Source organism: Hyperoodon ampullatus (assembly GCF_949752795.1).
Source record: "Hyperoodon ampullatus genome assembly, chromosome: 16".
Taxonomy (NCBI): domain Eukaryota; kingdom Metazoa; phylum Chordata; class Mammalia; order Artiodactyla; family Ziphiidae; genus Hyperoodon; species Hyperoodon ampullatus.
In genome coordinates this window covers 39600210-39623021 of record NC_136929.1, presented here as the reverse complement: position 1 = coordinate 39623021, position 22812 = coordinate 39600210, and positions in this window count along the sequence as shown.

Here is a 22812-nt window from a genome sequence, read left to right as displayed (position 1 = left end):
TCTTTTTCTGCAACACCACTTGGACCCAGTAAAAGCTGGGGGACGAAGAAGAGTGGCCCTTAAATGGTAGCATTAACTTTAATAACATCCTTCAACTAGATCTATTCTGCAAATGACAAGGAAAATGGAGTGAGATTCCCTATGTTCAAGCCTTTTTCGCTCTTAGAGATAAGGGAGACCTCTGCAAGACTTGTAAAATTGACTCTGCTGTGCTGGCCCTGATGGGACAGCCCCCATCCTCTCCTCAAGAGGATCCATCTGAGCCAGGCCATGCCAAAAGGGAACCAGAGACAAAGGGAGAAAATCTTTAAAGTTGGGGATAGCACTAAAACCACCCCATCCTCCATCTATCCCCCTTTGCTACCAACAGCCCTCTTACCACCTTGCCTGGGATATCTGACTCCCACAAGTCCTCCCCCTAGAATTTTCCCTTTGGTGGAGATAATGGGAAAATTCAGACCCCAACTCATTCAGAAGCCTTTTACTCCTGGAGTTGAAGCAGATCAGACAGGATCTAGGTAAATTTTCTGATGATCCTGAGCACTATATTGACAACTTCCAAAACTTAACCTTGGCTTTTGACTTAGCCTGGAAGGATGTCATGATAATCTTGGGGCAAACTCTATCAGATACTGAGAAGGAAAAGATCCTGAAGGAGGCCTACAACTTTGCAGACAGCCTCCATTTATCCAGCTCAAAATGCCCTGTGGGAGAAACCACCATTCCCAATAAGGACCCTCACTGGGATTACAATAACTCCAATGAACAAATGGGAAAAGGAACATTTTATAATCTATATAAAAGCTGGACTCAAAGCAAGCAGAAGGAAACCCATTAATTACTCAAAGCTTTCTTCCATCAGCCAGGAACCCAACAGAATCCCTACAACTTCCTGGAAAGGCTCAAGGAGGAAATAATTAAATATACCCAACTAAACCTGGATTTCCTTGAAGGAAAAAACATTTTAAAGGAGAGGTTCCTTACCCAGTCCACACTGGACATTGGAGGAAGCTACAAAAGATTACGCTCAATGTTAACCTTGATGAATTTCTAGCTACAGCCACCACTACCTTTTATAACCGGGACCAGGAGGAGGAGGTCAAGGCTTGGGAGAAGGAAATGAGGAAAGAAAATAGGCAGGCCTAATTATTGGCAGCCCTACAGGGGCAACCCCCATCCAGAGAAACACTGACCCATCCCAACAGAAGCCAAGACCAATGCCGGGTCTACAGAAAGCCTGGTCACTGGACAAGGGAATGTCCCATCAAGGACAAGCCTCCTACAATGCCCTGTCCAAACTATCAAAAAGTGGCCACTGGAGAGCCATCTGCCCACTTGGCCAAAGTGCCCAGGGGCCAGAGGCAGCCCCTCAGATGGCCCTGGATAAACAGGACCCTCTACTCCAGATGACCCCCTTGTTTAATGTCAGTATTACTGGACTGGAGCCAAGGGTGAACCTGGATGTGGCAGGTAGGACCGTGTATTTCTTATTGGATACGGGGGCCGCCTAATCTGTCCTAGTTTCCTTCTCTGGACCCTTCTCCTCTGACTCCTGTTAGGCTACAGGAGTCTCAGGTAAACTTACAATTAGGCCTTTAACTGTCCCTTTGTGTTGTTACTGGGAAGGATATACTTTCTCTCGTTCCTTCCTGGTCATACCTGAATGCCCCCACCCACTGTTAGGTAGGAACAGCATGAACAAGCTGGGAACCAGACTGGTACTTGGGAGAACCACTGCAGTAACACTCCTCTAGTTCTAAGTCTTAGAGACACAGCCTCCTCTGAGGACTGGCACACCAGCCTTAGCTGATTTGCCAGTAGACACCCAGGTCTGGGCCAGTGGAACTCCAGGGAGAGCTATTACCGCCTCCCCAGTACTTATCACCTTAAGGGATCCAACCTCTTTTCCCAATCAGAAACAATATCCAATTCTCCCAGAAGCCTGAAGAAGACTGCAGCCTTTCATACCTAAATTTTTACAATGTGGGCTACTTATTCCTTACAGTTCTCCTTGAAACATCCTATCTTAGCTGTTAAGAAGCCAAACAGAGAATACAGACTGGTTCAAGACTTAAGAGCTATCAGTGAGGCAGTTGTCCCACTCCATCTAGTAGTCCCCAACCTGTACAACTTGTTGGGGACCATACCAGGCACAGCCTCCTGGTTTATTGTGTTAGACCTAAAGGATGCCTTCTTTGCCATACCTCTGGAACCCTGGTCCTACTACCTCTTTGCTTTTGAGTGGCATGAGGAAGGAATAGAGGACAATAACTCATCTGGACAGCTCCATCCCAAAGGTTCCGAGACAGTCCCCACATTTTTGGCCAGGCCCTGGCCAAGGACCTCCAAGATCTACACCTGGAGGAAGGGACTATCATACAGTATGTGGATAACCTTCTTATTTGTTCCCCATACCATGAGAGAGCCTTAACTCATGCTACCCAGACCCTCAATTTTTTGGCAAAACAAGGCTATAAAGTCTCTAAGTCCAAGGTCCAATTGGCACAGCAGGAAGTCAAATATCTGTAAGTAATCCTCTCCCCAGGGGAATGAAGACTCTCCCCTTATAGAATACAAGCAATTTTAGATCTGCCGAAACCAACTACCTGAAAACTTAGCACTGAGCCATTTTAGACCTCATGGGGTATTGCAGACTATGGATTACTAACTGCGGGCTAAAAGCACAACATTTTTATGAGGCCCTGAAGGGAAAACCTGACTCTAAATTTCTGCTCTGGGGCCCTAACCAAACCCAAGCTTTCCAACTGCTAAAGACATTATTATCCCAGTCCCCAGCCTTGGGAATCCCAAGAAATGATACAACTTTCCAGCTATTCGTGGCAGAAAAATAAGGGATGGCTTTAGGAGTCTTAACTCAGGAACTTGGCCCTGTCCAGAGACCTACAGGATATATGTCAAAGAGACTGGACCTGGTGGCCACTGAATAGCCCAGTTGTCTTAGGGTAGCTGCTGCCTTGGCCTTATTGGTGGAAGAAGCCTCCAAGCTTACACTGGGGCAACCCCTGACAGTATATACCCCCCATCAGGTTACCTCTCTCTTGGAAGGGAAAGACCATTTTCTGGCTCACGGAAAGCAGGATCCTCAAATATCAGGCATTACTGTTGGAGAATCCAGACATACATGTCATGGTCTGCTCCTCTTTAAATCCAGTTACCCTGCTACCCCTACTTGAAGAAGGTATGCCAGTTCACCAACGTGAAGATATTATATCTCCTCCCTTGTTGTCCCAACCAGATCTAACTGATATTCCACTACAAAACCCTGAAGAGGTTTGTTTCACTGAAGGAAGTAGTTTTGTTTCTGAAGGATGTAGAAGGGCAGGGTATGCGGTGGTGTCCTTGACACAGGTTATTGAGGCCCGGACTCTTCCCCCAGGGACCTCAGTCCAACTGGCAGAAATAATTGCTTTAACCCGAGCCTAACCCTGGCTGAAGGAAAGGCCCTAAATATATATACTGACTCTAAATATGCTTTTTTGGTTCTGCATGCTCATGCTGCTATCTGGAAGGAACGTGGCTACCTGATGGCACGTTCTGGCTACCTGAGAGTATGGACCTCAAATTCTCTCCCTCTTGGAGGAAGTTCTCAAGCCTTCCCAGGTAGCAGTGTTTCACTGCAGAAGTCACCAGAAGGGCGACGGATGAAATAACAAAAGGAAATTGGCTAGCCGATCAGGCTACCCAACAGGCAGTGCTTCAGCCCATTGTGATAGAGTGTGTCTTAGTTCCTTCCCTTAGTTCTCTCCCTTCCCCATCTTACCTGCCTAAGGATATCAAATGGGCCACAAATCACGGGTACCACCTTGACCCAGACAGATGATACTAGAGAGAGGGCTTAATTCACCTGCCCCGATTGTCCCAATGGAAAATTATTAAATTTTTGCATGAGGCCTGTTACCCTGGGAGGGATGCCTTATACCAGATTGTTTCTTCTATCTCCTCTGGGAAGGGATTTTGCAGTGTAGTTAATAAGGTAACCTCATCATGGCCTACTTGTCTGACTGACAATCCTCAGGGAAGTAAGCCAGTACTGTTGGCCCTTCCGGCTCAGAGACACAGAACATATCCAGGGGAAGACTGGCAAATGACTTTAAAATGGTTCCTCCCTACCAAGGATATAAGCACATTTTGGTGTTCATGGACACCTTTACCGGCTGGGTGGAAGCTTTCCCCACCAGGACAGAAAAAGCTTCAGATGTAGCCCAGAAGCTTTTAACTGAAATCATCCCTAGGTTTGGCCTCCTGTTGTCTCTGAAGAGTGATAATTGTCCTGCCTTTGTTTCCCAGATTACTCAGCAGATATACAAGGTTCTAGATATTGAGTACCACCTTCATTCTTCCAGGAGACCCCAATCCTCAGGAAAGGTAGAAAGAGCCAACCAACATTTAAAGAATACCTTAAGAAAAATAATGCGAGACCTCTCTCATTTGGAAGGAAGCCCTCCCTATTGCTTTTTTAAGGATCAGAACAGCCCCAAAGGCCTTACTTAAACTATCCCTTATGAAATGCTGTATGGTAGGCCTTTCTTATGAGGGGACCTACTGATGGACTCTGACACCTCTGCCATTACATCTCATGTCACCTCCCTTGGAAAATTCCAACAAGCCCTCCAGGACTACGGGGTAAAAGGCTTTCTTCCCCAGAGTCTGCTCCTTGCCTCTACTCTCCAGGAACACAAGTACTCATTGAAACTTGGAAAGACACCTCTCCTGGTTCTCAACTTCAGCTGACCTGGAAGGACCCTATCCAGTCCTGCTCTCTTACTCTACAGCTGTTAAAGTACAGGGATCCCCAGTTGGATTCATCATTCCTGGGTAAAGCCCTGGACAGACACTGCACCTGAGGACATTTCCCCAGCTGAGTACACCTGTGAGCCTTTGGAGGACCTCCAGCTCCTGTTCAAACGAAAACTGCTTGATAAGTACATTCTAAATCCATGAACCCACCATTCCCACAGCTGGCAGAAGTAATAGGCCTACTGTATCTCCTGACCTTTCTCACTGTGCTCACTCTTATTCTATTCTGCATATCATCACAAAATTAATTCACACACTGCCTCTTATTTCCCTAATATGGCATCTCTACTTGCAGTTATTACACTTTGCTCCTTTCCCTTCATTTCTTCATATTCTCACCATCCAGTTACACTCACTATAAATCAAGTTGCAAAATAACCAATAAAACCTACTGCTGGATAGTCCCCAAGGGAACCCAAAGCCTAGAGGAACTCTACTTATTGGCCTTCCCTACCTCCATCGAACAGCTGTATAACTTACTGGGTCAAGATTTTGGGATGGATTACCTTTTACATGGGGGCCAAATGCAAGAAGACCCTTACTTTTTTTGCCTCAGGCCTAGCTATCCGTGTAGGTACAGCCTCCAAGCTTCTAGGAAAGGCACAGCTTTGTTTTCAGAACCCGGATGAATGGGACCCACCTTGGGCTTGTTAAATGACTCCTTTTGTATCTATATCCTCAGCTTTAATCAGACTAGCCTGGGGTGGGATCCCTGGTCAGAAGAGGATGAATACAATGCACACAAAGGTAATTTCACTTTGTATTGGGAAAACTCAAGGAAGAATGCAACTAATAAATATATTAATGAGGACCATATCCCCATAAACAGCTCAGCCCTGGGAACTGAATATGTAGAGATTGGCATGACTATCAGACACCTACTTAATCTAATCTCCCTGCAAGATCCTCCTCCAAAATATAATATAATTCAGTTAATATTCAGAGATTTGTTATGTTAATCCCCCCATCACACTCATAATCAGTCAGAACCCGGATCCTTCCCTCTGTGTATAGATTACGTCCCTAGGGTTTGGCCTTCCAAATATAATCCTAAGCCATGGGACTCCAGTCTTCTTCTAGAGGAAAACTCCCAACAGGTCAAGGCCTGGCTCTGGGGACCCATGATGGGGTATCCTTAAGGGACATTGGATTTTCATTTCTTTTTGGTACTGGGATATATCTAGATCTTTCCACACTTTGCAGGGGCACCTCCCCCAACATTGCTGCTGTCCCAGAGGCAACCATTATGCCTACAAAAGATTTAGCTTCCTCAGGAGGCATTCCTCAGGGGTCATCCTCGAAGAAGCCTTGAGACATGTCCAAAACAGGCGAAAATGAACCACTGATGGGGGGGGGTGTGATGCTCATGATAACCCAATTCTTTTTTTTTTTTTTTTTTTTTTGTGGTATGCGGGCCTCTCACTGTTGTGGCCTCTCCCGTTGCGGAGCACAGGCTCCGGATGCGCAGGCTCAGCAGCCATGGCTCACGGGCCCAGCCGCTCCGCGGCATATGGGATCCTCCCAGACCGGGGCACGAACCCGTATCCCCTGCATCGGCAGGCGGACTCTCAACCACTGCGCCACCAGGGAGGCCCATAACCCAATTCTTGATCAGCTGTAAATGATCCACAGTATCTGTAGAGGAATTTTTTGGTTTGCAGGTATAACCCTCTTAGAGAGGAGCATTCTCAATCTTACCATCATGGTCCAGTAATCCTGGAAGGTTACAGTAGCAGTCATTAAGGAGCAACAGTCAGACCTAGATTCTCTGGCCAAGGTGGTTTTACAAAATAGGAGGGCCCTCAGTGTTATAACACCTGAGGCCAGGGTTGTCTGTGCCCTGATAAATGAAACGTGCTGCTTCTATGTTAATACCTCTAGCCAGGTTGAAGAAAACCTTCTGGTTTTAAAGAAAAACATCAAATTAGTAGATGATCTGAAAGAAAGAGCAGGACAGGACCCTAGCTGGCTTTCTTCCTTCCTCTCCTCTATGGAGACACAGATATAGACATGACTGCTGCCTTTGTTGAGACTATTAGTCCTGATAGCCTTTGTTTTGTCATTAGTCCCTTGTATCATAAACCTGCTTGTCTGACTTATTTCAGAATGCATATAGGATGTTCAATTCCAAATGGTTCTGCAAGGTAGCTACCATCCTGTTCAGCCTGGCCCTGAGACCAAGACCTATGTGGGACACTTTGATGGTCATCACTCCAACCCACCTCCTAGCTGAAAAAGAGCAAGTGGATGGACCCAATCAAAACTCTGCCCCTTAACAGCAGGAAGCAGCCAGAGCAGTCGTCACCCATGTCCCAAAGAATTGGGTCCCATACTCTTGAGGGGGGAATGTTAGGTAGTTAGTCAGATATAAGCAGCAAGGAGATAACAGTGGGGAAAAGACAAGAGGGGAATGATCAAGCCATACCCCAACCATCTGGGGACCCTCCCTTGACATTAGCAGCAAGGAGGTAACAGTGGCAAAAAGACAAAAGGGGAGTAGTCAAGTTACACCGCAACTATCTGGGAACCATCCCCTGACCCCAACCAGAATGGATGAAACTATGGTTGAGTGATGGGTAACTTATCCTGATAAAGAGAGAGCACAGTAACATGAGGGATCTTCCCTGGGATGCTCATGCCCAGACTAGACAGGCTTATAACCTATAGTAAACCCAAACTAATTATACAATCACTATAATAAAATCAGCATGTGGTTTTAGCCCCCCACCCCCACCCGGTGGGCTTTTCTTAGTGAGTCAAGGGTAAGGGCATGTGCAAAAATGAACTGGTTACATAACTCGGGACTGTCCATCAAATAATGATACCCTGTCACTCACCCATGATTGCACCCCAGCTCCTTGCAGAACACTCCTTATAAACACCCTTAAGTCTGTACAGGAGGGCTGGTTTCATTTTGCAGAAACAGCTTGCTCTCCCTCTGAGAGTGTAACTATGCCTTAATAAGCTTTGCTTTGAATTTAAGCCTGAAGTAGTAGTCTGCAATTCTTTGCTTGTTATAACAAGGACTGAGATTCCTGTTCCTGGTCTTCCATTGACTTCCTTGGTTGAAGCTATTTGACACAATGCACACCAACCGTGTAACATCAGGTGCCTAAGGCACTATCTCACCAGTCTACCCAATGAATGTTTTCTTATGAGGGGTTCATAAAGTCATAAAATTCTTAGCATAACATAAAAGAAACTAGGCATGAATTTGTAGTTTACAATAATCTGTTTCTTTCCCTTATTTCTCTGTTTCCTATAAAAATTATTTCTTGCAATATGAATAGCACATTATTCAAAAATAACAATGTGTAATTATATATCTGGAAAGATGTATTAATATTTTAGGTACAAAGGCAGAATTGAAAATTTTAATCTGCATCATATTATATTTTTTTTCTAAAATTGTGTTAAAGTGATCATAATTCCTATGTCTAAACTATTTCATTTTAAAAATAGGTTAAGATTAAAAATTATTTTGTTGAAAATGGTTAAAAATGAAATCCTGGAGTAGATAAAGTTATAAAGAAATATTAATTTTCAATACAAGGTGAACTGATAACAGTGTGCATGATGCAGAATACAAGTGAGATTGGGTTTTGTTCTGTAGCTGTTGCCAAGAGAGTCTGCAAATCTGGGAACACTGGAAGAACAGAGACAAATAAAGCTATCCTTCTTTAAAAATGCATCCTAGTCCATCAAAGCACAAGCCCCTGACCACACTCCATGCTAATAGTAATAGCCTTTGCTGCTAAATTCTTTCAATCAATTCTTCTTTGTCCATTCTTTAAAATAACCCTTTTTACTTAACATTAAGTTGCCAGAAAGTTCTTTGAAATGCCAACCACTGAAATAACCATCTTCCCCAAACCTTGGCAAGTAACATAACTCAAAATGGAATTAGCAGGTGAATGACTACAGGATTAGAAAAGCATGTCTTTATGGTATCATCTCAACTAATTGCCTTAGGGTCGAACTTTGAATCTCCAAAATATCCATGGGAAATTTAGAATTATAAAATTTCAATCCATGACTTTTTATATCTTATGGATCATGTTAATAGCCAACTCCTTATTTAATAATTCATCATTAATCCATATGTTTTTGTAATTGCTACTTAATCTTTATAAAATTAGACATTTTACCTTTGACTAGATTTATTAAATTTTCTTGAAAATGGTAAAAGAAAGTGTTTTAGAAGGAAAACACATCTTTAAAGAAAATATAGTTCTAGGTGAAAGAACTTAAAACTATGGAAATACTGCTCATAACATATTTTAAGGGTAATAAAATTCTCTTTTAACATGACCAGTTCTTCCCAGGTTTCTTATTAAGAGTCATCTTAAAAAGAAATCTTATCCTTAATGTCATCACTGAAACCAAACAGGAGCCTGTGGGGTTCCTGGGCACAAAAACCTTTCTATGTCCCCCATTTCTTGATTACAGGAAACAGGCTTTATTCAGCCTCCATGACCTTCCCTAAGTTCCAAAGGGCAGGTTCAAACAGTTGCTAATTAGGGAAGGGAGGGGATGCAGAGACAAGGGAGGAACGTCAAGAAACAATAGTGCAGCCTTGGGGCAGGGTCCTGGTTCCCCCTCAAGGGATATATATAACAAAATCTGTGAGCTGTTTTGCAGATACTGAAACCCCCACCAGGTGGAAGAAGTTAACTGTATGCTGCCCACAAGAACGTAGACCACAGACCAGTTGGAACCAGAAGGTTGTTGATGCTGACTCCCACTTACTTTACCACCAACAAATCAGAAGGATGTCCACGAGCTGATCATGCCCTCTTCTTTGAACCACTGCTATAAAACTACTCACTACCCCCACCCCCCCAGTTCAGGACACACAGTTTTGGGGGCATTAGCCTGCTGTGGCCCCCTTTGCCTGGCAAAGCAATAAAGCTATTATTTTCTACTTCTCCCAAAACTCTGTCTCTGAGGTTCAATTCTATACCGGTGTACAGAGGCTGAATTTCAGCTAAATAACAAGTTAACACAAAACTGAAAGGCAATTTATTCTCATAATTTCAAATCATTTTTATTTCTAAAACTGCAATCACATATATTCATAACATGTTTGTATTTGTTGTGCTAGGGTGAGATGAAAGGAAACACTGAGAGTCAGAGAAGTAAAATATTTTGCCTAAGATTATACTCCTGGTACAGAGCATATAGAGATCACATCCAGTTTATTCAGACTTGTAATGTCTTCTGTGTTGTACACATCCAATATGTTTTACATAACCTTGACCCCCATGGCAGAGGAAACTCACATTTCTTAGAAGGGCATTGTTGAGAGTAAACTTCTTTCTCTCCCATGTAAGATAGTCTATCAGAATGATGCAAACAAAGTCATATTATCTGCACCCCACCCACTCCATGCATCCAGACCCACAGCTTCAGTTGTTTCATTTTAGTTTCTTTGTTTTTTTTCATATTTTAGTATAGTGAGCCATTTGTTAGAATTTTTTTATCTTTTATTCTACTCTATAAACTCCTGTTTATTACTGAAAATAATAAGGCCTGAGTGATTAGCATTCTTTCTTTCAGATTCCTTTAAACACAGAAAATTCTAAAATGGTGACTCCTTACACAATTGTTTTTATTTGTTTACTTTGTTTTTAAATAAACTTCTCATGAGACACAGGGCTGGTATGGAGTGACTTTTACTTTGAAGGGTTATTTGTATCTTTCTCCTGAGATGTCTAATGTCAACTTGAAAAATAAAATAACCAGTTATTTTACCAGCAAAATTAGTTTATTTAGAAACAGCAGAGGAATTGCAATTAGGGTCAAGCAAACTATAGTGAACCACAGGCAAGGCTGGAGAACAAAGGAGGGCAGAATTATTTTGCAGGGGGAAGTGGGAAGTTGTGAAGGGCTGTTTCTGAACAAAGTCCATTGGAGGAGAGTGTGAGTTCAGGGTTGTGGCTACTTCTCTTTGACTGAATTGTTGTGGTTTCTCATTGGCTGTGTTGTTGCTGGGGTGTGTAAATTAAGCTTCTTCCCATTGGGGAATGCTAGGCTTACAAACAGCAGCCAAAGTCAGAGTGAGCGAGGTCCCCCTGCAGGGCTTCCCTCCCTTTTATTTTATTTTATTGGTTTATATATATATATATTTAATTTTTATTGGAGTGTAGTTGCTTTACAATGTTGTGTTAGTTTCTTCTCTACAGTAAAGTGAATCAATTGTATGTATACATATATCCACTCTTTTTTAGATTTCCTTCCCACTTTGGTCACTGCAGATCACTGAGTAGAGTTTCCTGTGGTAAACAGTAGGTTTTCATTAGTTATCTATTTTATACATAGCAGTGTAAATATGTCAATCCCAATCTCCCAATTTGTCCCACCCCCTCTAACTCCTTCTTAACAATAAGTTTGTTCTCTACATCTGTGACTCTATTTCTGCTTTGCCAGCAAGTTCATCTGTACCATTTTCTTAGATTCCACATGTGAGCAATATTATATATTTGTTTTTCTCTTTCTGACGTACTTCACTTTGTATGACAGTCTCTAGGTTCATCCACATCTCTGCAAATGACACTATTTCATTCCTTGTTATGAATGAGTAATACATGTACCACATCTTCCTTATCCATTCATCCATTGATGGACATTTAGGTAGCTTCCATGTCCTGGCTACTGAAAATAGTGCTGCAATGAACATCAGGGTGCATACATCCTTTTGAATTATGGTTTTCTCAAGATTTATGCCTAGGATTGGGATTGCACGTTCATATGGTAGCTCTATTTTTAGTTTTCTAAGGAATATCCATACTGTTCTCTATAGTGGCTGTACCAATTTTCATTCCCACCCACAGTGTAAGTGGGTTCCCTTTTCTCCACACACTCTCCAGCATTTATTGTTTCTAGATTTTTTGATGATGGCCATTCTGACCAGTGTGAGGTGATACCTCACTGTAGTTTTGATTTGCATTTCTCTAATAATTAGTGATGTTGAGCATCTTTCATGTGCTTTTTGGTGAACTGTGTGTCTTCTTTGGAGAAATGTCTATTTAGATACTCCACCCTTTTTTTGACTGGGTTATTTATTATTTTTTTTTGTTATTGAGTTTCATTAACTGTTGGTAGATTAATCCCTTGTAGCTTGCTTCATTTGTAAATATTTTCTCCCGTTCTGAGGATTCTCTTTTTGTTTTGCTTATAATTTCCTTCGTTGTGCAAAAGATTTTAAGTATAATTAGAAACGTTTGCTTGTTTGTTTGTTTTCTTTTGTTTTTATTTTCATTACTCTAGGAGGTGGATCAAAAAATCTTACTGTGGTTTATTTCAAAGAGTGTTCTGCCTGTTTTCCTCTAAGAGATTTATAGTGTCTGGACTTATATTTAAGTAGGTTGTTAATCCATTTTGAGTTTATTTTTTGTATGGTGTTGGGAGTGTTCTAATTTTATTCTTGTATGTATAGCTGTCCAGTTTTCCCAGCACCACTTATTAAAGAGACTGTCTTTTCTCCACTGTATGTTCTTGCCTCCTTCATCATAGATTAGGTGACCGTAAGTGCATGGGTTTATCTTTGGTTTATCTTGTTCCATGGATCTATATTTCTATTTTTGTGCCAGTACCATACCGTCTTGATTACTGTAGCTTTGTAGTATAATCTGAGTCAGGAAGCCTGATTCCTCCAGCTCCATTTGTTTTTCTAAAGATTGCTTTGACTAGTCAGGGTCTTTTGTGTTTCCATACAAATTGTAATTTTTTTTGTTCTAATTCTGTGAAAAATGCCCTTGGTAATTTGATAGGGATTGCATTGAATCTGTAGATTGCCCTGTGTAGTATGCCATTTTCACAATGTTGATTCTTCTGATCCAAGAACATTGTATATCACCCCATGGGTTTGTGTCATCTTTGATTTCTTTCATCAGTATCTTATAGGTTTCTGCATACTGGTATTTTGCCTCCTTGGGTAGGTTTATTCCTAGGTATTATTATTCTTTGTGCTGTGATGGTAAATGAGATTGTTTCCTTAATTTCTCTTTCTGATTTTTGTTGTTAGTGTATAGGAATGCAAGAGATTTAAATGTATTAATTTTGTATCCTTCCACTTTACCAAATTCACTGATGAACTCTAATAGTTTTCTGGTAGCCTCTTCAGGATTGTCTATGTATAGTATCAGGTCATCTGAAAACAGTGACAGTTATACTTCTTTTTTTTTTTTTTCCCAATTTGGATTCCTTTTATTTCTTTTTCTTCTCTGTTTGCCATGGTTAGGACTTCAAAAACTGTTGGATGATAGTGGTGAGGGTGGGTGTCCTTGTCTTGTTCCTGATCTTAGAGGAAATGCATTCAGTTTTTCACCACAGAGAATGATGCTTGCTGTGTGTTTGTCATATATGGCCTTTATTATGTTGAGGTAGGTTCCCTCTAAGCCCACTTTCTGGAGAGTTTTTATTGTAAATTTGTGTTGAATTTTGTCAAAAGCTTTTTCTGCATCTATTGAAATGAGCATATGGTTTTTATAATTTGTTAATGTGGTGTATCAGATTGATTGATTCCTCACATCCCTGGGATAAATTCTACTTAATCATGGTGTATGATTATTTTAATGTGTTGTTGGATTCAGTTTGCTAGTATTTGTTGAGGCATTTGCGTCTATGTTCATCAGTACTATTGACCTGTAATTTTCATTTTTGTGGGAAATCTTTGTCTGTTTTTGGTATCAGTGTGAGGGTGGCCTCCTAGAATGAGTTTGGCAGTGTTCTTTCCTCTGTGATTTTTTGGACAAGTTTGAGAAGGATAGGTGCTAGCTCTTCTCTAAATGTTTGGTAGAATTTGACTGTGAAGCCATCTAATCATGGACTTTTGTTTATTGGAAGATTTTTAATCACAGTTTCAATTTCATTACTTGTGAATTGTCTGCTTATATTTTCTATTTCATCCTGATGCGGTCTTGGAAGGTTTTACCTTTCTAATAATTTGCCCATTTCTCCCAGGTTGTACATTTTATTGGCATAGAGTTGCTTGTAGTAGTCTCTTATGATCCTCTGTATTTCTGAGGTGTCAATTGTAACTTCCCCTTTTTTATTTCTAATTTTATTGATTGGAGTCCTCTTCCTTTTTTTTCTTGATGAATCTGGCTAAAGTTTTATCAATTTTGTTTATCTTCTCAAAGAAACAGCTTTTAGTTTCATTGATCTTTGTTATTTTTTCTTCATTTCGATTCCATTTATTTGTGCTCTGATGTTTATGATATCTTTCCTTCTACTAATTTTGAGTTTTGTTCTTCTTTCTCTAGTTGTCTTAGGTGTAAGGTTAGATTGTTTATTTGAGATTTTTTTTTCTTCAGGTAAGATTACATTGCTATAAACTTCCCTCTTAGAACTGCTTTTACCTCATCCCATAGGTTTTGGGTCATTGTATTTTTGTTGTCATTTGATTCTAGGATTTTTTTTTACTTCCTCTTGATTTTCTCAGTGATCCATTGGTTATTTAGTAGCATATGGTTTTGCCTTCATGTTTTGGTATTTTTTACAGTTTTTTTTCCTGTAATTGATTTTTAATCTCATAACATTATGGTTGCAAAAGATGCTTGATATAATTTCAAGTTTCTTAAATTTACAGAGGTTTAATTTGTGATCTAAGATGTGGTCTATCCTAGATAATGTTCTGTCTGTACTTGAGAAGAAAGTGTATTCTGCTGCCTTTTGTTGGGATGGCCTATAAATATCAATTAATTCTATCTGATCTTATGTGTCATTTAGATCTTGTGTTTCCTTAGTAATTTTTCATCTGGATGATCTGTCCATTGGTGTTAGTAGGGTGTTAAATTTCCCCACTATTATTGTGTTAGTGTTGACTTCCCTTTTTATGGCTGTTAGCATTTGCTGTATTGAGGTGCTCCTATGTTAGGTGCAGAAATATTTACAATTGTTATAGTTTCTTCTTGGTTTGATCCCTTGATCTCTATGTAGAGTCCTTCCTTGTCTCTTGTAACAGTCTTTATTTTAAAGTTTATTTTGTCTGATATGAGTATTGCTACTCCAGTTTTCTTTTTATTTCCATTTGCATAGAATATATATTTACAACCCCTACTTTCAGTCTGTATGTGTCCCAAGATCTTAAGTGGGTCTCTTGTAGATAGCATATATGTGTGTCTTCTTTTTGTATCCATTCAGCTAGTCTATGTCTTTTGGTTGGAGCATTTAATCCATTACATTTAAGGTATGTTCCTATTGCCATTTTCTTAATTGTTTTGGGTTTGTTTTTGAAGGTGTGTTTTTTCTTCCCTTCCTCTGTTTTTTTCTTCTCATGTGTTTCTTGCCTAGAGAAGTTCCCTTAGCAATATTTGTAAAGGCTGTTTTGGTGGTGCTGAATTCTCTTATCTTTTGCTTGTCTCTAAATCTTTTGATTTCTCCATCAAATCTGGATGAGAGCTTTGCTGGGTGTAGTATTTTTTATTTATTTATTTATTTTTTGTTGCCATATGCGGGCCTCTCACTGTTGTGGCCTCTCCCATTGTGGAGCACAGGCTCCAGGTGCACAGGCTCAGCGGCCATGTCTCATGGGCCTAGCCACTCAGCAGCATGTGGGATCTTCCCGGACTGGGGCATGAACCCGTTTCCCCTGCATCAGCAGGCAGACTCTCAACCACTGCGCCACCAGGGAAGCCCTGGGTATAGTAATCTTTGTTGTAGGTTTTTCCCTTTCATCTCTTGAAATTGATTGTGCCACTCCCTTCTAGCTTGTAGAGTTTTTGCTGAAAACTCAGCTGATAATATTTTGGGGATTCCCTTGTATGTTGTTGATTTTCCTTTGTTGCTTTTAATATTTTTTTTCTTTCTATGTAATTTTTGTTAGTTTGATTAATATGTGTCTCAGTGTGTTCCTCCTTTGGTTTATCCTGTATAGATCTCTGCACTTCCTGGACTTGGGTGACCATTTCCTTTCTCATGTTAGGGAAGTTTCCAACTATGATCTCTTCAAATACTTTCTTAAGCACTTTCTTTTTTTCTTTGTCTTCTGAGACCCCTATTATTCAAATGTTGGTGTGTTTAATGTTGTCCCAGAAGTCTCTGAGACTGTCCTCATTTCTTTTCTTTCTTTTTTCTTTACTCTGTTCCATGGCAGAGATTTCCACCATTCTGTCTTCCAGGTCACTTATCCGTTCTTCTGCTTCAGTTTTTCACCTAATGATTCCTTCTAGTGTATTTTTCATTTCAGTTATTGTCTTGTTCAACTCTTTTTATTTTTTATTTCTTCTAGGTCTTTGTTAAACTTTTCTTGTATCTCCTCTATCTGTGTCTCCATTTTGTTTCTGAGACCCTGGATCACCTTTACTATCTTTACTGTGTATTATGTTTCAGATAGATTGCTTATTGCCTCTCCATTTAGTTGTTTTTGTAGGTTTTTATCTTGCTCCTTCATTGCCAGCATATTTCTTTGCTGTCTCATTTTGTCAAAGTTACTGTGTTTGTGGTCTCCTTTCTGCAGGTTGCAGGATCATAGATCCTCTTGCTTCTAGTGTCTGCTTCCTGGTAGGTGAGGTTGGTCTAGAGGTGTGTGCCATTACCCCCCTTATAGAGGGTTTGATTGGTATTGTGGTGATCAGAGCCTGCCCTAGGTATTGAGTGGGGTCTCCCCTTTGCCCTGTGGTTGTCAGTGCCCTGTCAGGGGCAGGGTCTGCTCCCTATTTGTTGGAGTAGAGTCCCCCAGATCTGTTTCTTAGCTTTGATTCTGATCTGTTCTGCTAGGTAGGCAGGATTAGAGCACTCCCATTGAGAGAGCAGCCACTGAGTTTTTCATCTTTGGAGTTGTTTACTTGTGAATATGCTCTGTTGTGTCCCCTTTTGCCTGTTGTGCAGTCTCACAAAGCATAATATTGGTCCCACTTAACTGTGGATATGTTGGCAATTGGCCCTGGTGACTCTCAGGCATTGTTTTCACCCGGCCACCGGTGCAGGTCCACTGAGTTTAGGTTCCAGTAGTGCAGTATTTGTGCACCAGGACACACAGTGTGAGCTATGGAGCAGCTTGAAGTCTGGTCTGGGTCTTCCCTCATGTGTATGTGCTAACCAAGCCCACAGCTGCTAAAGCCAGACCTGTCCCAGCTGCAAGAGCACTTGTTGTCTTTTCAGATGTTTCACAGGTGCTGAATTTAGGAAGCTGTCAGTGGAAGTGTAACTCTGCAGTTCGTGCAGCTGTGAGGAGAGATTTCAGCTCTTGTTCCTTAGTAGCATAGCCCCTGGGCCTCAACTGTGGTTTCAGCCCCTCCTCTGGGTGAATTTTCTAGTGAGAGGAGTAACTGCACCCTCCTGGAACAGCAGGGTGGGTCCTGGAACCCACTGGCAGATTTCCTGGTATTGAAAGGTTTCTGTATGCTCTTGGGATGATAGGTGAACTCTTGGCACCTGTTGATGGATTTCTTAGTGGGGGGAGTTATCCACACCCTCCCAGGAGAGCAGGGCAGGTTCCAGAACCCACTGATGGATTTCCCAATTACAGAAGCTTTCTGTGCCCTCCTTGGACAGCATGAGCAAGTCCCAGCTCCTACTGGCAGATTTCCTAGTAGCAAGTTTCTATGCACTCCTGGGACATCAGGATCCTGTCCTGGCACCTGTTGGTGTATTTCCTAGTGGGGTGAGTTTTCTATCTGCACCCGCCCAGGATAGTGGGACAGGTCCCAGCACCCACTGAAGGGCTTCCCAGTAGCGAGTGCTATTGGTGCTCTCCTGGGACAGCATGGGCAGGTCCTAGGGCTCACTGGCAGAATTCCTAGTGGGGGGAAGCTCTTGGCACCCTTCCAGGTCAGCAGGGACAGGTCCTGGTGTCTGCTGGTGGAATTGCTAGTGTCTGTATCTGTCCGTGCCCTTCTGGGGCAGTTTCAACTTCCTTCCATTTTAAATGAGGTTTCTTTTATTCATTTTCAGATTAAAATGTCTGCTTCGTATAAAAACTATGAGGTATTGGTGAAGTTTTTCAGGATTTTGTTTGCTAAATATTTTTCCACAGTTAAGGTTAGTTAGAATGTGACAGGTGTAGGTAAGGGGCTTGTTACCAAGGTACTTTGGTAGCTTCCCCAAATTACCATACACTTTCAGAGCCAGAAGCCATTTTTAAAGGTCATCAATGACTACCTCCTTCCTTTCTTAACTGATATTGGTAATTCTTTATGCTAGAAATTCTGGATTCTAATTTAAATTTACCATCATATCCTGGGAGTTTCTGACATCATCTTCTAGTTTAAAGGCCTATCAAAAGAACATGTCTAAAGGAATATGGAAAATAGCAGCTGGATTGCTTAACATTCCCATTTGATTGCAGAATTTATAGTGTATAATGAGACAATCCTGTATTAAGCAAACTGTTTGACATTATTTTTTCTTCTTTGGGGAAAAAAAATTCAAGGTTTTGGCTAACCATATCACTTGACATGTTCCTGAATTCTTATTGTCCTTCTTTTAGCTCACTGTGAAAAACATTAATGTTATCTACTACATTTTGTTTTGGTTAGTTTTGCTCATCTGAAATAATGTGGACTTTGTATATTTAGATGATCTCAAAAACTTATATTCAAATTTACTTTTCCCTATGAAAGTTTTAGGAATGATGAATTTTTATTAATTGTATGATTTTTGAAATTATCAGGCTGTTTTTATTGTTTGGGATATAAACTTATGAAACTGAAACTTAGTTTCTAATTTTCCAGTCAGTGTATATTTATTTTACGCACCTGGTGTCCATCACTGTACTAAGTATTGAAGATGGAAAACTGAGACAAGCAGAGAAGGTTCTCTGTCCTCGTGTAATTTAATTTTACCAGGGTGAATGTGCTTTATCCCATCACAAAATAAACAGTGCCTAACAGTAATTTTAGTCAAGGGCTACTTAAAAAGATAAACTGTGCTATGAGTATGCTTACCAGACTGATAGAGGAAAGAAAGATCTGTGATTTAAAGAGTAAAGAGAAGTTAGCTAGGGAAGATATAACAAATGGAAAAGCAGGTAGAAAAGGGCAGTGTGTATACCCCAGATCAGACAAGCAGGAGGGTAGCAGTGGCAAAATGAGACTGGGAGGTTGAAAGTGTCAAACCCTGTAGATCCTGTAGACAAAGGCAAATAACCTAAACTTTGTCACACAATCTATGGAAAGCCATTGAATGTGTGCAAGGTAACAGATGTCATGTGCATTTTGCATTTTGGATAATAGATGAGAGAAAAATGTGTATTTGGATAGCCTAGTTAGGACGATGTCATAAGAATACAGGGGAAAATTATGGTAAAATGTACTAGATTATACTAGTTTGAAGTAGGTTAAAAAAAAAAAAGTTCTGTGTTTTAACTTTATTTGTAAAAGCCCTGATAGTAAATATTTTAAACTAGACCATCTCTGTTACCTCTGCAGGTATAGTATGGAAACAGTCATAGAAAAAAATGTTAACAAATGAGTGATGCTGATCCCATAAAAGTTTCTTTCAAAAGCTGGCATGAGGTGGGATTTTGCCCACAGGCTCTAGTTTGTCAATCACTGTTCTCATAAATAAAAAGACAATGCTTGAGAGGTTTTTGTTTTTGTTTTTTACTATGGAAATTTATGTTCAAGTTTAAAGTCAGCTTAACCCATTAATATCAACATTTCTTTGATGAGCAAAGGACTTTTTAAATTTTTAAAATTTAAGTTATAATATAAAATAATTCTTCAAAAAATGGTTAAATCATTTTTCTATAAAGCTGGGGATACATGTGAAAACTGTCCTTAAATGTTTCAATGTATATAAATATTTAATATAAAAACATGAAGCAAAATACATGAGTTACAAATTTGAGTTTATAAAATTATTTAAACAAATGCACTGTGCACAGCTGGTGTGTCAGCATTTCTGCACATTCTCTAACTTTTATTACTAGACTTTATTATACCTCTTTCTTTGGAAATATAGAAGAGGAAACTGGTACAGACACTAAATTCAATGAGCCATTAAATAGGTGACAAAAACATGATACTGTCTGAATATTAATTGGCATAAAGTTACACATATTGGAATTATCACTTATTTTGACACACAAATAATATTTCAATAAAATCTAAGTTACAACTAGGAAGGAAAATGTATTTTTGTTTGTTAAAAACTGCATTAAGTAGTTAAATAGTTGAATTTAATTTTAGGATCTGCTTTAAATATTTCTCTTGATTATTTGCACTTTTAGATGCAAGAGACAAGGAAGAATATTTCCTTATTGTTAATTTCATTATTGGGCAGGAGTAAATGATGTATCATGTTTTAAGTAAAACTTCTGAAGAATTAAAAAAAAATATCCGAAGTTTCCATTTAATTATACGATAATTAAAAAATAATAGCACTTACTTTGTTCTAGGTACCGTTCCTCAAAACAACAATATAATATACATATTTTTAATATATCTATTTTACTGATAAAGAAACTGAGGTCCAGAGGGTTTGGATAATGTAACTGTGGGCTAACCCTTATTAACTTGAAGATTCCCAAGCTGTGTGTCATAAGTCTGTGCTCTTAAATGCTATGCATATTACCTTATGGAGATAAATATTATTTGGTGGCATGACCTCATGTAGGTTTTTCCAGGGATTATACAGTTATTAATAAGTTAGTATTATGGGGAACAAATTAGAAACATAAATTCTGTTAATAATTAACATTTTAATTCCATAAATATTTCCTGATTTCTTTTTTCTTATTATTTTTATTTTATATTACTTTAGCTGATTCCTTTCCAGTAATAAGCAAGATGAATGAAAGCTTCTAAAGAAGTAGCAGAATGTGTTCTGCTTCCTAAGAGCAGTTAGTTAGGCAAGTGAAAAATGATTTACACTTATTAAACCATTTATTTGTCCATGACATATATTTGTTTCTTTTTCTCACAACACACACACACAAACACTAATGCACACTTGCATCCATATACCAATACCCATATGCACACACAGATGAATGAACACACACACTCTGCAGTGTCCACAGAACTATACTAAACTGTTTCTAGACCTTGCTCTATTGTTAGCTGAATAAATTTTGGAAATAAACATAGTGTTTCTTGTCTAATTTATAACAAGTCTATGAAATTGGAGTGGGAGATTTGGACAGCATAGATGATCTCTAATAAAATTGTTCACTTTTGTAGTCTATGATTTTGTGTTAATTTTCTTAATTGTGCTCTAACAGGGTAAATTGATTTGGTGATTCTTTTATGTGTTCAGTGTTATAGCTATTCACATGTTTTATGACTTAGAGGGATATCAGACAATTTAAAAGAAAAGGAACTTATCCAATGGCAGAGTATAAGTAGTTTCTATTGTCTGAAAATCCCATGTCTTGATTCCATTATCTAGCTCTCATTCTGATTTCTAATGGGTCCTTTTGGGAATGAAGCCACTTACATTTCTCCATTTTTAAGAAATATTCAGGGATATTGTAGGTTGACAGGTTTGTTTCTATATCTGTTCTGCCACAGTTAGGACCCAGATGAAAATGAATTCTGTAGATATTCATGGACCACCCACTAAAAAAACCTGAGGTGTAAAAATCAATATGAGGCCAACCATAGGAAAATAATTGGCTTTTGCTGCCTGCCTGCCTGACCTTTCTGCTGAATGCAACAGACACACAGAGCTCTGCCATTCTGGGGTTTATTACAAGTAAATTTCAGTTTTTCTTGTGTTCTGACAAATATCCAGTTGAGTTATTACAAATATACTACACTACTTTAAAAAAAATGTAGACTTTGATTAGTGACAGTGTACTAGCTGTTTCATTATTAGAGAATAATACAATGTTGTTTCCACTAGCAATTACAATTTGTCAATTGCATTTGTTATTGTTTATCATGGAAAATAAGTCCTGGTTACAATAGATGGATGTAAAAACCACACACCATGTCCAACTAGCTTGGGAAATAAAATGTGTCAGTACACTGTATTCAATGACTATTTAAAAAAACAATAAATAAACCAAATTATTATTCAGTGTCATGATATATGGGTATCGTTTCAGGGAGCACAATATATTAGTTCATAGCATTTAGATAAATGTAATGAATTAATGATCATATATTCAAACTTTAAAAAAACTCTATTGCTCTGATAGTAGCTGTCATTTAATTAACTAATACAGATATATCATAGTTTAGAAACCTTTTTTTTTAATGGCTTACGTCTTGAATCCAGTAGAAAAAAAAAATTAAACTCTAGAAGAGAGGAAACTTGCCTCTGACTTTTTGCCATATATACAAACATTGAAGAATCTTTATATTGAAAACAACCTAGAAATATAAGTATCATTATAGAGGAAGTACCATTATAGAGGAAGATTTAATAAGAGTATGAAATATAGATTAACTAATTAATATAAAAATAAAAATGATAGCAGACAAATTGTGAATACTTTCTGAAATATGTTTCTTTCAGTAATGTTATATCTTTCTAAGGTTTTAATGTGTCTTCCTTTTGGCAAATGGAAACAAACAGCCCATGTGGCTTGAAGTTTTGGATGTTGGATGGTTAACAGCTTTTCATCTGAATCCCTGAGTCATGACATGATCATATTTCTTAACTTCATCTTTTAAATTTCCAGTCTTTAAAATAAGGTTAACTTCAATTTTTCAAGAATGTATGAAAATAATTTGTAATGACAGACACATGTTGATCCAATTATTTGTTGAGAGTTAAATTGGGAAGATGTGGCATTAGGTCTATGAAAATTCTTTAGGAATAAACTTTACTACTTCTTGACCAACTCAGAAGTCCTATTGTTTTTATTATTCTTTAAGAGATTGAAACTCAATAATCTTTAAAAATAAAATTAAAGTATAATCTAAATGACCATACATATTTAAGGACTATGATTTCCTTGCAAACTTTAATGGAATTTAGGCAGCTCATAAAACCAAATGTATTAGAATGAGAAATGAGTAATTTGTTATTAAAAGCCATTGTTTAATGTAGCTAGAATTTACTATACATGCTAATATTACATATGAATAATAAATTTTA